Source organism: Hippopotamus amphibius, chromosome 7, assembly GCF_030028045.1.
Source record: "Hippopotamus amphibius kiboko isolate mHipAmp2 chromosome 7, mHipAmp2.hap2, whole genome shotgun sequence".
Lineage (NCBI taxonomy): Eukaryota > Metazoa > Chordata > Mammalia > Artiodactyla > Hippopotamidae > Hippopotamus > Hippopotamus amphibius.
In genome coordinates this window covers 98147843-98162822 of record NC_080192.1, presented here as the reverse complement: position 1 = coordinate 98162822, position 14980 = coordinate 98147843, and the positions used below count along the sequence as shown (strand labels likewise).

Sequence of the window (14980 nt, the reverse complement as noted above, 5' to 3'; positions counted from 1 at the left end):
GGCATTTGAGTTTGTGATGTCTGACGTTTTGCTAATCTTCTGCATTAGAAAGTTCCCCACCACTTCAGCTAAACAGCCATGGTTGAACAGCTGAGAGAGAGCAGTCCTCTCAGAGGTAAGGGAATAAAGGAACGATTTTAGCATTTGCCATCACTTTAAGATAAGTCACTTATTTAAAGCTTCCTGTGTGAAACCTCAAGACTAAGTGGAGGAGGGCCAAGGGTGGATTTCAGGGACGTTTCAAGGGTACTTTGGGTTATCTGCTGTCTCCTGTTTGCCCTCCTAATCCTCTCTCCACCTTCCTCACCACGCTCTGCGCCCAGTACGGCATCACCAGGCGGCGTTGCCCTCTGTCTTCCAGTTGAGTTCAGCCAAAGGGTGGGGGTGGGAGACCAGCAGAGATGGAGGGGCAGGAGAACAAGGTTGGGGTGTTTATTTCCCAGCAGGGTCACCTCAAAGGTTTCGGCTCCTGTCAGGTGACCGTGTCCAAACAGCTCTGTCTCTGGGTTCCTGTGACTACGCCCTCGCATGGCCCCTGAAGGTCTAGGAGTGGAAACAGAGCCGGCTGTTACATGCGCTGGGTACCTACTCACAGCTGACACCTTGGTAAATAGTCTCTGTGAAATAATAAGAAATATATACTGGTCTCTGACCCTGGTTCCTGACACAGAGCTCCTAAAATCCTTGTAAATAGGGGTGCTAGGAAAATCTTTTGCTCCAATATTCAGTCTTTAGTCCCAGTTCCTGACCCAGAGCTCCTAAGGCCTTTGTAATTTTCTGGGTGATAGGAATGCTTTTTTGTTCTAATGAGGCAGTGATTGGTGGGCTCCTGGATGGAAGCTGGTCACCAGAAAGCCCAAGTGATGATTAGAAGCTTGGAAATTTCAGCTGCCCTGTTTCCCCAATTCTCTGGCGAGGGGAGAAGGGCTGAAAGTGCAGTTAATAACTGATCATAGCCAAGGGATGACGCCTCCACCACAGTCCCCAAAGTACAGGATTCAGAGAGCTTCTGGGTTGGTGGGCACATCCATGTGCCAGAAGGATGGCACACCCCAACTGCACAGGGACAGAAACCCTTACACTCAGGACCCTTCCAGACCTTGTCCTGTGCATCTCTTCATATGTACCCATTAAAATAGTCTTTTATTTTAATGAATAAATAAATCAATAATAAATCGGCTATGGTAAGTAAACTTTCTCCTGTTTCTAAGAGACACTCTAGCAAGTTACTGAACCCAAGGAGAGGTTTGTGGGAATCTCCAATCTGTAGCCAAGTCAGACAGAAGTTGTACGTAACCTGTGGACCTGCTTCTTGGGATTGGCCTCTGATGTGAGGGGCTCTCTTGTGGGAGTGAGCCCTTTACCTCTAGAGTCTGCAATAACTCCAGTTAGTGTAAGAACTGAATTGGTAGCAGGACATCCAGCTGGTGTCCGAGAATCAGTCATTGCAGGAAGAACCCACGACATGGGGTCAGAAATGTGTGAGAGTGAGGGAAAACACAGTGAGTTTTTCCTAGACATCCTCTTATTAAACTCTCTTCAGATACCTTCCTTTGACATTGACATCTATTTCCTAGCACTGTGTCTGCATATATGTGAGTATATGGCACGTATATATCTAGCTTCACCTTCCTCATCTCTGAACCTAACCCCCAGGTCAAATATGATTGAACCAAGGCCCAGGGTCAGTAAGGATGGTAGATTCAAACCTCAGCCTGAAAACTCTCAAGTGTACAGAGAATACAACTTTTTCTACTTTTCTATAACCCAACTTAATTTCTATTTCAGCCCTAATCCTCCAGGGTTGCGGAAACATAAGCTAAATCAGTTATGGGTTTCCCCTGACAATTAAAATACAATTAATAAGTATAAGAATAGAACTACCCACTAGGAATTTGGGAGGCAAGAAGAGGGACACCTAACAGGGCATCAAAGGAGGGACAAAGGAGTGCCAGGGAAATTCCTAGAGAGTGTGGTGTCAGAGCTGAGACAAAAGGATGAATGGAGTTAGCCAAACAAAGAAAACTGCACGATAGGCGCAGGGCACAACCCAAGCAAAGGCATGGAGGCAAGAGACAGTAGGATGCATAGGAGACTATAAGCAAGTCAATGCTTTGGGAGTGTGAGGTTCAAGACAGGGAGGAGTGACTGATAAAACAGTGACCAGACCTTTTTTTTTTTTAAATTGAAGTATAATTGATTTACAATGTTGTGTTATCTGTTGTACATATATTTATACACACATATACATCTTTAATATTCTTTTCCGTCATGATTTATCATAGGATATTGAATATAGTTTTCTGTGGTATACAGTAGGACCTTGTTGTTTATCTATATATAATAGCTTACATCCATTAATCCCAACCTCCCAATCCATCCCTCCCCTTTGACAACCACAACTATGTCCTCTCTGAAACGGTGACCAGATCTTGAAGGGTTCAGGTTAAAGAGCTTAAACTTCATCTCTTAGATCAGTGGTTCCCAAGGGGGAGGTGCACACACTCCAGGGTGTACACAAGAACATTCACTGGAATACAGGTAGAAAGTGTTAGAACTTCTAGCTTATGCTTTAATTTTTTTTTATTTTTGTGTATGTTCTATAATGTACATAATATATGAGTGCCGTAGAACATATTATATAATAAACAAATATTAGACACACACTGAAGTCTGAATTCAACCAGAATCTGAACTGACTTTGGCTTTGACCAAGTGCCCCTTTGAATGTTTTTTTTTTTTTTTTTTTTTTTTTAACATTTCACTGAAAACTTTTTATTAGCCTTTGAATGGAAATGGGAATTTATTTGCCAGGAAGGATGATGCCATCATATTTCTTCTGGAACCAGTGTATGACCTCCTCCTTGCTGATTCTGTGTTTGGCCCCAGTGCAACCTGTCCTGTGCTTCTTGTCTGCGATGCTGAAACCTGGCCTACCCAGCATCACAAAGAAGTCCAGGCTGTAGATACCTATGCCTAGGTCATATTTGATCCCCAGAGCAATGTGTTCTTGGATCCCAAAGCCAAAGTTTCCAGTATCTGAGAAGTTATTTTTTCTTCACTCATACTCTTGCACCTTTAGACCTTTCTCCAGGATTTCTTCTGCCTTGGCCCCGCAGACTGTGCGGGGGATGGCAATCTTTTCATTTCTCCTAATGCCAAAAGATCTGACAGTGTATCTAGCTTTGGAGAACACAGGGGCCTGGCCTGCAAGCTGCTCCAGCACCTTGGCTGCCCAGGTCAGTCTGTCTCCACTCTCCCCCACGCAGATGCTAAGGCAGAGCTTGCAGATGCGAAGTTCCAGCGTGGGGTTCTCCTTTTCACCTTGATCCTACGCCGTGAAGGGAAACAGGAAGAGTGCATGTCACTTCTGACATCTTGAGCCTCTGTGTATTCAGTGGTCCTGTGAAAGCATAGATTCACCAGCCTCTCTAATCAGTGTAACAGCAACAATCTGACAAGGCATTGATTTGGTCTTGTTAGTGTTAGAATATTTGTTTTCCAAAGTGAGTGAGTTTCTAGATGTAATTTTGAGTAAATTTTCCTTATGTGTTTATAAGTGGAAATTCTACCTGTTGGATAAAATATATATAAATGTATATTTATTATTGCCAGAGTAAAATGCTGCAATTATTAGTGATGTTGTGAAGATATATAGAAATTTTACAGACAAAATCAATTTAAAACTTTCAAATTCTTAAGTAAATAGAGAAATGGATTGCCACTTAATATGAAGATTTAGAAAGAGTGAAGTAGCTGGATAACTTTATGAAGAACCTTATATTCTCCTTTTAATTGAAATGCTGGTTTACTATATTGTGTTAGTTTCAGGTGTGCAGTAAAGTGAGTCAGTTATGTGTCTGTATATATCTATATACTTTTTTCAATTATTTTCTGTTATAGTTTATTACAAGATATTTAGTATAGTTGCCTGTGCTCTGTAGTAAATCCTTGTTGTTTATCTATCTTATAGATATGCTAGTGTGTGTCTGTTAATCCCATACTCCCCATTTACCCCTCCCCCCTTCCCTTGGGTAACCATAAGTTTGTTCTCTATGTTTGTGAGTCTATTTGTGTCTTGTAAATGAGTTCATTTGTATCCTTTTTTTTCTTTAGATTCCACATATAAACAATATCATATGATATTGGTCCTTCTCTGTCTCACTTACTTCACTTAGTGTGATAATCTCTAGGTCCACCCATGTTGCTGCAAATGGCATTATTTCATTCTTTTTTGTAGCTGAGTAACATTCCACATCTTCTTCATCCATTCATCTGTTGATGGACACTTAGTTTGTTTCCATGTCTTGGCTATTGTAAATAGTGCCCCGCTCTGAACGTTGGGGTGCATGTATCTTTTCGAATTAGAGCTTTCGCCTTTTCCAGATATATGCCCAGGATTGGGATTGCTGGATCATATGGCATCTCTATTTTTAGTTTTTTAAGGAAGCTACATACTGTTCTCCATAGTGGCTGTACCAATTTATATTCCCATCAACACTGTAGCAGGGTTCCCTTTTCTCCACACCCTCTCCAACATTTATTATTTGTAGATTTTTTGAAGATGTACATTCTGACTTGTGTGAGGGGATACTTCACTGCAGTTTTGCTTTGCATTTCTCTAATAATTAGTGATGTTGAGCATCTTTTTCATGTGCCTGTTGGCCATCTGTATGTCTTTTTTTTTTTTTAAGAACCTTTATTGAGATAGTTAACAGACAATAAACTGCATTTATTTAGAATGTACAATTTGGTATTTTTTTTCTTATTAGTAATGTATATATGGCAATCCCAATCTCCCAATTTATTCCCCCCAACCCTCCCCGCTTTCCCCCCTTGGTGTCCATATATTTTTTCTCTACATCTGTGTCTCTATTTCTGCCTTGCAAACTGATTGACTTGTACCATTTTTCTATAGTCCACATATATGTGTTAATATACAATATTTGTTTTTCTCTTTCTGACTCACTTCACTCTGTATGACAGTCTCTAGGTCCATCCATGTCTCTACAAATGTCCCAGTTTCATTCCTTTTTACAGCTGAGTAATATTCCATTGTATACATGTATCACATCTTTTTTTATCCTTTCATCTGTTGATGGACATTTCGGATGCTTCCATGTCCTGGCTATTGTAAATAGTGCTGCAATGAACATTGGAGTGCATGTGTCTTTTTGAATTATGGTGTTCTCTGGGTATATGCCCAGTAGCAGGATTGCTGGGTCATATGGTAACTCTATTTTTAGTTTTGCAAGGAACCTCCCTACTGTACTCCATAGCGGCTGTATCAATTTACATTCCCACTAACAATGCAAGAGGGTTCCATTTTCTCCACACCCTCTCCAGCATTTATGGTTTGTAGATTTTCTGATGATGCCCATTCTAAACGGTGTGAGGTGATACCTTATTGTCATTTTGATTTGCATTTGTCTAATAATTAGTGATGTTGAGCAGCTTTTCATGTGCCTCTTGGCCATCCATATGTCTTCTTTGGAGAAATGCCTATTTAGGTCTTCTGCCCATTTTTTGATTGGGTTGTTTGTTTTTTTGATATTGAGCTGGATGAACTGTTTATATATTTTGGAGATTAATCCTTTGTCTGTTGATTTGTTTGCAAATATTTTCTCCCATTCTGAGGGTTGTCTTTTCGTCTTGCTTATAGTTTCCTTTGCTGTGCAGAAGCTTTGAAGTTTCATTAGGTCCCATTTATTTATTTTTGTTTTTATTTCCATTACTCTAGGGGGTGGGTCAAAAAAGATCTTGCTGTGATGTATGTCGAAGAGTGTTCTTCCTATGTGTTCCTCTAGGAGTTTTATAGTGTCTGGCCTTACGTTTACGTCTTTAATCCATTTTGAGTTTATTTTTGTGTATGGTGTTAGGGAGTGTTCTAATTTCATTCTTTTACATGTAGCTGTCCAGTTTTCCCAGCACCACTTATTGAAGAGGCTGCCTTTTCTCCACTGTATATCCTTGCCTCCTTTGTTATAGATTAGTTGACCACAGTTTATCTCTGGGCTTTCTATCCTGTTCCATTGATCTATATTTCTGTTTTTGTGCCAGTACTGTACTGTCTTGATCACTGTAGCCTTGTAGTATAGCCTGAAGTCAGGAAGCCTGATTCCACCAACTCCGTCTTTCCTTCTCAAGATTGCTTTGGCTATTCGGGGTCTTTTGCATTTCCATACAAATCGTAAAATTTCTTGTTCTAGTTCTGTGAAAAATGCCATTGGTAATTTGATAAAGATTGCATGGAATCTGTAAATTGTTTTGGGTAGTATAGTCATTTTCACAATGTTGATCCTTCCAATCCAAGAACATGGTATATCTCTCCATCTGTTTGTGTCTTCTTTGATTTCTTTCATTAGTGTCTTATAGTTTTCTGAGTACAGGTCTTTTACCCCCTTAGTTAGGTTTATTCCTAGGTATTTTATTCTTTTTGTGGCAGTGGTGAATGGGATTGTTTCCTTAATTTCTCTTTCTGATCTTTCATTGTTGGTGTATAGAAATGCAAGAGACTTCTGTTGTATATCTTCTTTAAAAAAACGTCTGTTTAGGTCCTCTGCCCATTTTTTGACTGGGTTGTTTGTTTGGTTTTTTTTGTTATTGACTTGTATGAGCTGTTTGTATATTTTGGAAATTAAGCCCTTGTCAGTTGCATCATTTGCAAATATTTTCTCCTGTAGAAGAAACTTATATTCTTTTTGAGCCAGTATGTTTATAGAACTTTAAAGATTAATAGAATGCAGAATAAAAGGGATTCTATTATATTACAATTCTAATATTTGTAGAAGCACTTGGTGTATGAGCCTGTATTCACAAAACAAAATAACCTGTAACAATTGTATTAAAGTTTTAATTATTTAATTCCATTTTGGCCATGAGATTTTTAAGAAAACAATATTTATTTGGGTGTTCTTTAATCATGTGAAAGCATAATGGCAACTTTGCCACTTCAAAATTTCACTCCTATTTCAAGTACCACAACATCCCTAACATTTTATCTTTAATTTAGACATAATAAAAAAATATAAATAGTTTAAAAGAGAAAACTTTTAGAGAAACATGAAGTACCCCAAACAAATTTTTATTTCATCAATTAAACTTCTACCCTTTTCCATAGATGAAGTAAAAAAAATCTTTTGAGATTTCCCAAGCTATGAATCCTAGGTACAAAGTTTCTTCAAGAACACAATATACTGGAAAATCTTCCCCAGAATTTCAATTGCTGTGCACAAAAAAGGCAGTGCTTTTTTTTTAATATAAATTTATTTATTTATTTATTTATTATTTTATTGGCTGTGTTGGGTCTTTTTTGCTGTGCACGGGCTTTCTTTTTAGTTGCTGTGAGTGGGGGCTACTCTTGGTTGCAGTGCGCGGGCTCCCATTGCCATGGTTTCTCTTGTTGTGGAGCATGGGCTCTAGGTGCATGGGCTTCAGTAGTTGCAGCACATGAGCTCAATAGTTGTGGCTCACGGGCTATAGAGCACAGGCTCAATTGTTGTGGCACATGGGCTTAGTTGCTCTGCGGCATGTGGGATCTTCCTGGAGCAGGGATCGAACCCGTGTCCCCTGCATTGGCAGGTGGATTCTCAACCACTGCGCCACCTAGGAAGCCCAAGGGTAGTGCTTTTATTGAAAGTGTTGCTTTGGTGTTTTGGGTGTTGTATATGCAGACATTTGGCTGTATGGAGAAAATCTGACATCTGTAAGTTTGGCAGCTCTGTGGAATAATAATTAAATCAACTCTTCTGCTCTCCTTGGTGGCTTAGACGTTTTTGGATTTCCCTAAAACTAATAGCCTAGAGAATCTGATTGACAAAACAGTAATAGAATGGAAAATCATTTAGGTGTCATGCACTTATCACTGCACGAAACAAGTAAGGTAAAGGTTAAGAATGATTTAGGAATCACAAACATTCAATGTTTTGTTCACATCCTTTAGTTGTATGTTCAATAAGGTAATTGTATTACAGCGTAATGTAACAGGATTACTGGCCACGCGTTTAGCCGTGAAGGGCCCCTCTCATCATTCTTCAGCTAAAAGCAAGCTATTGAACGTATAAGAGGTTTAGGAGCTCTCTTATCTTTGACTTATTGTAAAAGATGCTAAAATAAGATGAAACAGTGGCCATTACATGTTTTAAAGGCACTTGAACAAAAGATAGCTGTAATAATGTACTCTACAGAAAACAATGGCAATGTAGCAGAGCTTAGTAGCATTTCAGTAGTTGGTTGCAGAGAAAGTGCCTCACCTGCTGGAACCTGGTGAAGAAATAACCAAATTGATGTGCCTTGTGAGTTCAAGTACAGTCTTTCCTGATGATATCTGCTGTAGCAATCCTCCTATAATTCTATTCCAGGTAAGATGCTGAAATTGGCATACATGCAATGACAACTGAGGCACAGATAGAAATTCAAATGCTATTCAATATTTGGTTATTGCAAAAGCCAGTTACAACCCTCCCTTGCCCCATTCTTGGATTCAAGATTCAAGAATTTTTTTCCAAGTGATTGTGTGAAACAATCAATGAATTCTAAAGTATTAGAAGCAAGAACTATAAGGAAGGGCAAGAATCTTGAATCTGTTTCTGAAAATATTCAGAAAATGTCCTCTTTAGGTTATGGGATTGCTTCAGTGAAATTGCATTATCGCAAGCGTCCAAATCTTTAATCCAGAAGTAGAAAGAGAAGATTCATGTTTATGGTAGTTAGCTGATGTTAGAAATGAAGGGGAAAGAAGATTAATAACATTAATACCAGTAGACTTCGGTAAGTTATGCATGTATATTGGAATACCTAGAACAACCACTAAGAAACCTATACAAAGCAATACCTAGAATAACCCCTAAGAAAACTATAAAAACACTGTAAATAAACCAAGAAGGAATCCTGGAAAGTATTCAAATAAGAGAGAAACAGAGAAAACAAGAAGAAACTAGCTCATAAAAAGCTAAAGTATATCAATAATTACCTTAGATGTAAATGGTCTAAGCGCAGCAATTAAAACAAAAGGATTGGCAGCAGGGATTAAAAAGTAATAAGGTAACAATATGCTGTTTACAAGAATCTCATTTCAAATACAATGACATAAATAGGTTGAACATAAAAGGATGGAAAAGGTACATCATGCAAACATTACTCCAAAAACAAAAACAAAAAAGCCATGAGTGGCTATATTAATATCAGATAAAGTAGACATCAGAGCAAAGGAAATTACTAGAGACAAAGAGGGACATTACATAGTGTCCCTCTTATAAAAGGTAATATGATAAATGTTAATCCATCAGGCAAACATTGCAATCCTAAATGTGAATCCACCAAGCATATGAAGCAGACAGTGATAGAGCTGAATGGAGAAATAGGCAATTGCACAGTTATACCTGGGGAACTCAACACTCTATCCTCAACAATTGATAGAACTACTTACACAGAAAATCAGCAAGGCTATAGAAGAACTCAACAACACAATCAACCAACAAAATCTAACATACAACACTGAACAGTAGCAGAACACACGTTTGTCAAGAATCCACAGAACGTTCACCAAGACAGGCCATATCCTTGGCATAAAACAAATCTCAACAAATTTAAAAGAGTTTAAATCAGACAGAGCATGTTCTTTGACCATAATGAAATCAAACTAGATATCAATAATAGAAAGATAACAGGAAAATATCCAAACACTTAGAAATTAAACAACACGCTTATAAATAATACATGGGTAAAATAGGAATTCTCAAGAGAAATGAGAAATACATACAATTGAATGAAAATGTAACATATCAAAACATGTAGGTACAAGGAGAAAATGGCCAAAAAAAAAAAAAAACATGTAGAATTTAGCTAAAGCAGGCTGAGAAGCAGGCTGAGAAGCAATGAAATCAGGAAATTTCTAACACAAAATGCTGTATCGGAAAAAAGAAAAGGCCTCAAATCAGTAAGTTCCCACCTCAAGAAACTAGAAAGAAAAGAGTGAAAAAATAAAATAAATCCGAAGTATAGAGAAGGCAAAAAATGATAAAGATAATAACAGAAATAAATGAAATTTAAAACAGGAAAACAATGGAGAAAATCAATGAATAAAAAAGCTGGAGCTTTGAGAAAAATCAGTAAAATTGATAACTCTTTAGCAAGGCTACCACATATAAAAGAGGGTGAAAAAATGGGTTAACAATATTAGGAATGAAATAGGGAATATCACTACAGATTCTGCAGCTACTAAAAGGATGACAAAGGAATACTTCAAGTTTACATTCATAAATTTGACAATAGGAAAAAAGGGACCAATTGTTTAAAAACTACAAATTTCCAAAACTCAACCAAGAGAAAATAGTCAACTTGTGTAGTCCTGTGGCCATTAAAGAAATTCAACTTATAATTTAAAAGCTCCCAAAAAAGAAAATTTTGGTTCTAGATGGTTTTACTGGAAAATTCAGTCAAATTTTTAAAGATTTAACACCATTTTACATAATCTCTTCCAGAAAAGAGAAGGGAACATGTCCTAACTTATTGTATGAGGCTAGTATTACCCTGATACCAAAACCAAACACAGTGCAAAAAAGAGAAAACCACCAATATTTCACCACATCTCATCGAGACACAAAAATCCCCTCCAAAACATTAACAAACCTAATCCAGCAACGCATAAAAAGAATTATGCAATTTAGGCAAGTGGGATTTATTCCAGGTATGCAAGTCTAATTCTACATTTTTAAAAACAGCCAGTGTAATCCACCAAATCTACAAGCTAAGGAAGGAAAATAACATAATCATATCAGCTGATAGAGGAAAAGCATTTAACACCATCCAACGCGTATCAGAATAAAAACTCTTAGCAAACTAGGAATACAAGGAACTTCCCCAAATTGAAAAAGTGCATTTACCAAAAAATCTATAGGTAATAACATACTGAATGGTTTTTACTGAATGCTTTCCTTCTAAGATCAAGAGGTCCTCTCACTATTTTCATTTGATATAGTACAGAAAGTTCTAGCCAGTGCAGTAAGGCAGAAGGGGGGTGTAGGGAGGGAGGAAATAGAGAAAGGAAAGGTAGGAAGGAAGAGAGGAAGGAAGGGAGGGAGGGGGGAAGGGAGAGGGAAGGAATATATAAAGAACACTCAAAACTCAACAGTAAAAATATAAACAATGCAATTAGAAGAGACAGAGGAGTGAGACGAGAAAGGCAGAAGAAGTCAAGAATGACTCTCAAGTTTCTAGCTTGGGTAAATAGGGGTTACCAGCTGAGACTGAGAATATAAGTTTTCACATCTTAAAGTATATGTTAAGTGTGATTTCATAAATTTAATGCGAGAGAGGATTGCACAGATCAGAACATGGGCTCAAGACTTGAACAAACATTTCATTGAAGAAGATATTCAGAAGGCAAATGAGTGCATGAATAGATATTCAACATCATTGGCCGTTAAAGAAATGCAAATTGAAACCATCATAGATATCACTACACACCTATCAGGATAGCCAAAATAAAATATTGTGACAGCATCAAATGCTGGTGAGGACATGAAGAAATGATCGCTCCTACATTGCTGGTGGGAATGTAAAATGATGCAGCCACTTTGGAAAACAGTTTGGCACTTTCTTATAAAATTAAACATAAAACTACCATTTAACCCAGCAATCACCCTCCTGGGCTTTTATCCCAGAAAAATGAACCTAATGTTCACACAAAAACCTGTATACAAATGTTATAGCAGCTTTATTTGTAATAACCAAAACCTAGAAACAAGCCAGATGCCTTTCAACAGGTTACCAACAAACTGTGGTACCACAGAATCCTACTCAGGGAGAAGAAGGAATGAACTACTGACACATAACTTGGATACATCTCCAGGGATTTTTGTGGGGTGTTATAGCACCGTGTTGGCAATTTATGCTCAAATGGTTCGAGGGAAAATTATTCTTTGCACTATTTTTGCAAGCTTGAAATTATTTCAAAAGAAAAAAAGAGTAACTGGCAGAGCTTAAAGTCTAATTATACATGAGAAAGGCAGGAGTCAAGAATGACTCCCAAATTTCTAGCTTAGGTGACGAGGGTTACCAGTTAAGACTGAGAATATAAGGTATGATGATGAGAATAAAAGGTAGAGATTCCCTTTTAATATTGCATATTCATTTATCAAGGTTATTTTGACAAATTCTTGTATTTTTCAGCTAAATTCTAAAAGTTGCCTGTGGTCAGATGATTTGGTACCAGAAATCCTGAGTCTCATTCCTGGCTCTAAATTTACACAGAGCACTTAATTTCTTCAATACTTGCTTTTTCATTTACAAAGTGGGACTAATAATTCTACTCTGCAAAGTACTTTCCTCAGGAGAGCGTCATAATTTGAGTGCAATTAACTGCTTCTAATTTTCAAACCTAAAATTCTACTTGATGTTCACCTAATAGTAGAAACCCAATGTCCCAAACTGTTTCCTAAAAGTGATTAATTTTTTAAGCCATCAATTCATTTTGAGGTAATTTTATGAAATGGAGATTAAATTGGAACTAACTCATATAAAAATAATATCCTTTACCATTAGCCATAACAAGAGCTTGACATTATCTTAATAGGAAGATTGTGCAACACGAGGAAGTTGGGGGGAGTGATTAAAAACAACAAAAGGTCAATTTCTACATAAAACTCCACAGTTTCCATAATTATTGGTATCCACTCCTCCTGTAAGTTTTCTCAGAAAGCAGCAGATGGAATTATATATTGTCCCAGCATGAAATGATGAACTCAATACAAAGAATACTGGTATACATAATAAGAGATTCTACCTTGGGATATTAGTGTCAGGCTTTAATGCTGAAGACCAGACTTGGAGTCATACCTGAATTTAAATGGGACGGACAAGGAGATAGAGTGTTCAGGTAGACCCTGGGTCCCAATGAGGAGCTTTTATTTGCTCACTGTTAAGCCTCCTCCCCCACCTCTTCTGATTGTCTTTCAGGTTGTTCTTCAGAAGAAGATCAGGAAAGCTGAAGGAGAAAAAATAGTTTTATGTACTCATCATCTCTCCTCACAGAGAAACAGTGATCTTTATAGTACAAGAATTTTTTAAATGTTATCCCCCCCTCCTATTTTAATGTGTCTTTAGTTTGAATAGGCTCATAAAATAATAGTCATAAATTCATGAAATACTCCTATAGTAGCAGAAATGGAAGAAGCAAGTGCTTAGAACACTCCTGAATAAAATTCTACAGTCCCTGTGCAGGATTTAAGGGGCCATAGGTCATAGAATCATTATTTTCTAAATATATGTATATATTATTGAAGCATAAGATACATATAGAAAAGTGCACACATCCTAAGTGTACAAAACGATAAATAATAAAAAGTGACCACATCTATGTAACTAACAATCTGGTCAAGAAATGGTAATCTTGGGAATTCCCTGGTGGTCCAGTAGTTAGGACTCTGCTCTTCCACTGCAAGGGGCAAATGTTCGATCCCTGGTCAGGGAACTAGGATCCCACATGCCATGCGGTGCAGCCAAAAAAACCAAAGAAGAAAAAAATGGTGATCCATGAAAAAACTAAATAATTGGTTAGAATAGTGGTTAATGTTGGGAGCTGTCATCTGCGAGGGGGACGTACCGCTGGAGTTTGAAAATGTTCTTATCTTTATCTGGGTGATGCTTATCTTAACTGTTTCCGCATGTAAAAATCTCCCTGTACATTTCAGATTTGTGCATCTTCTCTACTTAAGTTATAATTCAATAAAAAGTTAAAAAAATTTAAGGATAGTTTCTGCCTGGTTTTGAACTCCATGTAAATGGCATGGCACCACATGTGTTCTTCTGTATCTTACTCAACATTATGTTTTGGAAATTCATCCATGTGGTTGAATATGTTTCAGTTCTTTCATTCTTATTGCCAACAGTGTTAAATTGTAGGGGTATGCCACAGTTTCTTTATCCATTCTACTTTTGGATTGTATTCAATTGGGGGCTAATATGAATAATATTTCTGTACATGTCTTTTGTTATATGTATGTACAGATTTGTGCAGGGCATATACTTAGAAGTGAAATTGCTGGATCTTAGGGTATGTGAATATTCAGTTGGATATGCTGCCAGTTTTACAACATGGTCATTCCAATTTACCTCTCTCTCGTCAATGTGTGCAAGTTCCCACTAGCTCCACATCCTCACCAACAGTTGCTGTGTGTCAGTCTTTGTAATCTTAGTCACTCTGGTAGGACTGTATAGTGCATTGTATTGTTGTTTTCATTTTAATTTCATTGATTTTAAATACTTTTTCATATTTTAGTAGTCATTTTGTGAAATCTGTTCAAATCTTTGCTTATTTTTTAAATAGCTTGCCTATTGATTTGAAAGAGTTCTTTATATATTCTGGATATAAATCTTACAGCTTGCCTTTTCACTTCCTTAATGGTGTCCTTTGGTGAACAGATGTTATTAATGTTGATTTGGTCCAATTTGTTAATCTTTTCCTCCATGGTTAGTGTGCCTTTTGTGTCCTGTTTAAGAAATTCTTTTCATCATGATTATGAAGATTTTTTCCTATATTGCTTTTAGAAGCTTCATAAATTTAAATCTTCAATTTCCTGAAATTTAGTTTTCTATATGATATGATGTAGAGGTCAGATTTCATTTTTTTTTCCATATGAATATCCAGTTGTGCCAGTACTATTTACTGAAAAGATCACCTTTCCTCACTGCTCTGAAATGTCATTTTTGTCATAAATCTGTGTGTGTATCTATTGCTGGTCACACTATTCTGTCCAGTTGGTCCACTTATCTATCCTTGCACACTACTAAGCTGTTTTAATAACTGTAGATTTATAATGTTTTACTCAGTAGCAAGTCCTTCTATTTTGTTCTTCTTTTTAAAAGTTGTCTTAACTATCTTTGGCTCTTTGCATTTCCATATAAATTTCTAAATTAGCCTGTCAAAACAGCAGAACAAGCAAACAGAAAGCTTGCAAAGATTTTTATTGAGGCTGCATGA

General features: G+C 37.2%; 1 pseudogene; it reads right to left on the bottom strand.

The window, feature by feature from the left end:
• Window positions 1-2803: 2803 nt before the first annotated feature.
• On the bottom strand, window positions 2804-14468 carry LOC130857670 (60S ribosomal protein L11-like; annotated as a pseudogene).
• Between the last annotated feature and the right edge of the window lie 512 nt (window positions 14469-14980).